The sequence below is a fragment of the Apis dorsata genome, unplaced genomic scaffold (genome assembly GCF_000469605.1).
Source record: "Apis dorsata unplaced genomic scaffold, Apis dorsata 1.3 scaffold_142, whole genome shotgun sequence".
NCBI classification, from domain to species: Eukaryota; Metazoa; Arthropoda; class Insecta; order Hymenoptera; family Apidae; genus Apis; species Apis dorsata.
This window is the reverse complement of record NW_006263433.1, coordinates 36,304-41,951: the sequence shown is the minus strand read 5'-3', so window position 1 is coordinate 41,951 and position 5,648 is coordinate 36,304. Positions and strand designations below refer to the sequence as shown.

The 5,648-nt window shown below is 42.1% G+C and overlaps 1 protein-coding gene across 1 annotated transcript in view; it reads left to right on the top strand.

The window, feature by feature from the left end:
* The window catches only part of LOC102675814 (protein muscleblind-like), a 360,083-nt gene that overhangs the window by 353,089 nt on the left and 1,346 nt on the right, over positions 1–5,648 (top strand). The window lies entirely within an intron of this gene.

Below are 5,648 nucleotides of genomic sequence, written 5' to 3'. Positions count from 1 at the left end.
ATATATATATATATATATTTCGCCAGATCTCGGTTAATTTATAAGCAAGGTCTGGCAGAGGGTCGTAACAAGAAAACGGGGTCCCGATTCAGACAAAACGACATTTCTCGATACGCCGCGTCCGTATGATTTAGGTATCGCCATTCCTCTCACTGCCACCAACTTATCCTTTTTTATATCCCCTCTTGGGTGGGGGGATTCTTTCTTTCTCCCTCCCTTCCTCTCTCTCTCTCTCTCTTTCTCCTTCTCCTTCCTCTTCCCCTCCCCTTTTTTTTGTTATTTGTACACCGATCCAAGTCGAGATGTTGCAGTACCAGCAGCGCCAGCGTCGCCGACAGTAGCAAGCAGCGGCGGCAGCAGAAAATCTCAAATAAATCCTTTCGTAATCCCGCATCGCTCCTTTCAGCCAGTCCGGATTTCCACTACTCGCTTTTATGCCACCTCCGCACCCTTCGAAAACTCTCTTCCCCGTTATCATCCGCTGCCCTCCTTTTCTCCTCTCTCTATCTCTCCATCTCTCCAACCTCTCTATTCAATCCATACCCACTCTCCCTCTGTTTCACCTTTCCCTACTTTTTCTCTATCTGTTCTCCCTTTTCCCTCGAATCTCCACGGTTCCACGTACAAAGAGAGAGAGAGAGAGAGAGAGAGAGAGAGAGGGAGAGAGGTATCTCGTTTCGTTTACTTTTTCCGTATGGCCGTCAATAGCGACTTCCTGCCGCTGCATTCACGGCCACCGTCATTACGATATCTGGCGACGAGCATTCGTTCCTCTCCGTGGACCCGTTCCGAAACAATTTTCGCCACAGCCGCCCCCATCCCCCCTTCAGAATTGGATATTGTAAGGTCCTTATACCCATCTGGTGGGAAGGGAGAAACGCGTTTATTCCGCGGGATGCACACTTCTATTTCGCTCGACAGAGTTTTATAGGTTAGGATCCGCTCTTGGAACGAACGATATAAATTCGGGGGACCACTTTTCGCCAAAAAGGCAAAGGGGGAAGGGGAAATGAAAAAGAGAAAGAAACGTAAACGCGTATTACTGCTGCGTGGAGGGGGATTAAAAGGAAGGGAAACTTTTTTGCGGTTGAATACCGCGATATAATCGAGAATATCTCCGGAATAGGCGTACGTATGCGGAGCACACTCGAGGAGACACGAACGCCTCCTAGCGCCGTGCAGAGACAGTTCGTTTGAATTGGAGAGAACGCTCATTGCAATGGTATATTTGCTTCTTGAAGCTGTCTCCATTTGACGAAACCATCTTCTCTTTTTTTTTTTTTTTTTTTTCACGAGAAACCTCGAGTCGAGATAAACGAAGAAAAGGAGCGAAAAACCGCTTACTTCATCGAGTAGTTTATAGGTTAGGTTCCATCCACTTTCGTATATAACGATATAAGTTAAATCTGTAAAAAAAAAAAAAAGAACATAAGTTAGATTGTACGGGACAAAAGAGGATTAAAAAAAAAAAAAAAGAACTTTTACGTATAGTATCGAATATCATACGGTGTAATCGAGGATATCTCTGAAAGTTAGACGTATTTACATTGGACGAGGCACACGAGCGCCTCCTAGCTTCCTCGCGCCGGTTCGTTTTCGAATTGTGAGAAGGCTTATTAGGCCGGTATATTTGCTTCTTACTATGAAAGCTTATCTCTATTTGACAAGTACACGTTGGAAACCTCTTTTTTCCACGTTGGGGAACCCGGTTGGATGGATATATATATATACATATATATATATATGTGGGCGAAGAAAAGGAGAGAAAAGCCGTGTTTTCTGGCCCCGCGTTCTGTCACTTCTATCCGGCTTACGTTGAGCCACTTTTTATGCTACCTCTTATTCGAGGCTTATCGTGACGAGATGAATGCAATATGATATCAAAAGAGGAAGGAATTCCATAACGGGGTACACACGGTCCGCTACAAAGGAGCTTGGCTTCTCGTTCTCTCTCTCTCTCTCTCTCTCTCTCTTCCTTTCTATTCAACTTTCTTGAAAATAGTCGTCTGGCTCCTATGCTTCTCTGTCTCTCTCTCTCTCTCTCTCTCTCTCTCTCTCTCGCTCGCCGTCTCCTTCTTTCGTACCGTTTTATTGAAATCTCGAGCGTGTTGTATGTTTAAGAAGGAATCGCTCGAATTCGATATCGGAACTCATATTGTCTAAGATCGAAATCGCGATTAAAGATTCGCCGGTTACGTATTCGCGTGTTTTTTGAAACGCGCGCGCCTCCTTCCCCTCTTTCCTCCTTCTCCGTTTATTATCCCATTCCCCCTTCCACGATCAAACGCCACTTTTGCTCCATTCGGTTTGCTTTCTTCGAAGGAAATATTCGACATTAGGCGGATGCTATTTCAATATTCGAATTTATAGAGGACGTATTATTGGTTTTTGGAATTGGATGGGATCGTTCAGATTGCGCGAATAACGTGGACGTAAATGTGTATACTTTAATAAAAGAAAATGGGTCGAGTTTATGGTTTTGAGAAAAAGGAATTAAGAAAATTAATTAAGTTTTTAAGTTTAACTAGGAGGATATATATTTTACTGGATTGTTAACTTTCTCTAAAATCGATTTCATTAGCATTCTACTTGATTCTAATCGATCAAAAGGAAGAATCAAATTGAAGAAGAAATCAAATTCAAAAGTCGAAGAATCGTCTTAGAAGATTTCCACTCCAATGTTTGATGAACATAGATGTAATGAACTTCATTTGGTCGATCATAGTGAGCCTTTTTCATTTTCGAACTATCCTTGGACAGCGACTTAATTAAAGGGAGAGAAGAAAAGACCGGGCTATAACCATCGAGCCACAACAATGGTCACGTCATGTTTGAACGATAGAGAAGAAATCGATCGGAGGGAAGAAAGGGCAGTAGGGTATTTAAAGAGCCGTACGACCAAGTTTCTCCGTTTTTATCGAAGAAAATTGTGGAATTTTCCAACTTCACGGACGATTAGATCATTTTGTCACGTACTAATTCGAACCACTTGATCGTTAATTGTGAGAGGAGATGAAACGTGGATTGTTAAATTTAAATTAATTCGATTTGAAAAATACTAATTTAACTATATTTTTCTATATATTCGTCATTGATAATTGGACAAATTTTAAAATTGTAATTATCGAAAAGAGGAAAATGTGTTAGTAAAAAGATCCAAAAAATGTTTTAAAGGTAATTGATTATTAGAGATGTATCTTAATTAATCCTAATTTTACGAATTTAACTTATTCTGACTCTGTCGAACAATTTATTGTCATCACAGTGAAAGAATCGTTATTCGATATTCCGTAAAAAAAAATAGAAAACGATTTAACCGTGGCGGAATGTCAAACTACTTGAATGTTTCAAGCTCGACTAAAAGCACGTGTGTTATACATAATAAATTTGAGTTTCAAACAGATCTTCAAAGTACGAGTTCTGCTAGATACGTAAAAGCAAATTCAATCTGTTCCTCAAAACTTGCCGATTCCGAACTGACAATCTCTATCAAAATTCTAAGTAACGAATTTCTACAAATTTTCTTCGAAATCCTTTCACCCCTAAACACCGACAAGCAAAATTTAATAATCGAAGTTGCGGATAAACTTCAACAATTCATCGTTCGTAATATAAAAAGCAGATCAATTACAATAGCGAGTAAATATTATTCATTATTATTCGAAATGTTTAATCAGTTACTTCTTCAACCCCCAACTCTATTCCTAAATGATAACAATAGACATTCATCCCCGAACAATAATACCGGATTAAAATTTATTTAAAGATTCGAAAACTCTTCGAGAACCGACTCGAAAGCAACGAAAGAACGAACACGATTAAATTAACACATAGGTGAACAAGTGTCTTAATTGCCTCTCTCACCGAGGTAATTACTCAAAAGCAACGTGTATTAAAAGTAATCTCCTCCTTTCTTCCTCTTCCTTCTCATCCCTCGTTTCTCGATACCTGGCCTCGCAAGCCGCGTCTCCAGAATCCTCCCCATCCCAGTAGGGTAAAAGTTGGGAGTTGTTGAAAAATTGACGACACTACGGACAAACCGTCCTATGTAAAATTCACCTGGTTCGCGCGATTGGTCGAAAAGGTCGCAAGCGGAGGGAGGAGATACGGAAAATAACGAATTCATTTCGAAAGCGCGCCATAAACGATTCCCGGTTCGGCTATCCGGGGAGAGAGAGGCGGCCGAAGGTTTCCTAATTTATTAAAACGTCGCAGACGCGGAATTCGAACGGACCTCTGTACACTCACACACACAAACACACACATACACTTACACAACTTTATTTCTCCAGCGGTGCCATCGAAGTTGTTCCTCTTCCTTCTCGAGGAAAGAGGAAGGAGCCACGTATCTCCTCCTTTCCCGGAAACCAAGAGTAAAATTTTCAAGAGTCGTGTTGCGCGAACGGGAAGCGTACCCCTGTGGCCGCCGCCTCGCCTCACGTCCGCCATTTGCACACGTTTCGAACGTATGTAAACGTATAGCAGGGCGCGTAAAACGTTCCAGACGAATGGAGGCGTACAACGGAGAACAACGGAGAGTAAGAGATAGACACGTGGAATAAGAATGTAAAAGGACCGTGGCGAAGAGACTCTCGAAACGACTCCCGTGGGCATTCTCCGATCACCCGCTTCCTATCCGGCTGAAACGCGTGTATATCCGACACGGGCAACGTATACGTGCAAACTCGCTAATGCGTTTGCCTCCTCTCTCTCTCTCTCTCTCTCTTCGATGCAGGGCTTCCAGGAACGGTTGGCGAGCGAGTTGGTCGGCAGATAGATAGCGAACAACTTTTACACGCTCGTACGGATTCCATTAGTAATCTTTATGCTATCTGTTAACGCGCGTCGTGAAAAAGAGGAAAAGCCATCCTTCTCGACGTGTGTTTCCTTTCGGCACGTTCGCCGGTGGTAGTTTTACCAGCGGTCCATGCGTCGCGCGTTAAAGTCGAGTCGAGTCCGGTTGCCGCGTTTCAGGGGACCAAAATGGCTGCCGAGACACTCCATCGATCTCTCGTTTTATCGTTATTGTGTATTTTTATATGGCGTGTAAAATGGTTTCGAAGGAATCATTTCGAGCATCCTAGCTCGAGAAGAGTCGTATTTTGATAAAGGGAAATAAAAAGAAAAGAATATTTATTATTAAGCAACGTTAGAGGAATATTTTTGGAGGAATTCTCACAATTCTTTTTGTTCGATAAATTTGTGGGACTTTCGAAATGGTAGAAGCTATATTTGTAATTTTATCGGCGAATGAACGAATGAGCGAATCGCAGTGTTTTTAGAAACACGTTTTCGAAACGTACCCTCGTGCCCTCTAACGCGGAAAATATCCTCGTTAATTTTATACGTGGCTTCGCCTAGCCGAAAGGGGCGGGGATAATGATATAATTTTGGAAAATTCTATTCGAAGTGTGTTGTCGGCCGACTCGCGGAATTTTCCCGTGTTTCGCCCGGCCAATTTTCATTTCATGAACGCTCGGCCGAGTGAACGCCGGGTTGAAAATTTTCTGGACTCGTCCAGTGGCTCCCTTTGTGCAACCGGTTGAATCTTTGATGAAGTCCACCGGGGAACGCTTCGCTTTATTATGTTACCCATGTTTTTTTTTTTCTTTTCTTTTCTTTTCTTTTCTTTTCTTTTCTTTTTTTTA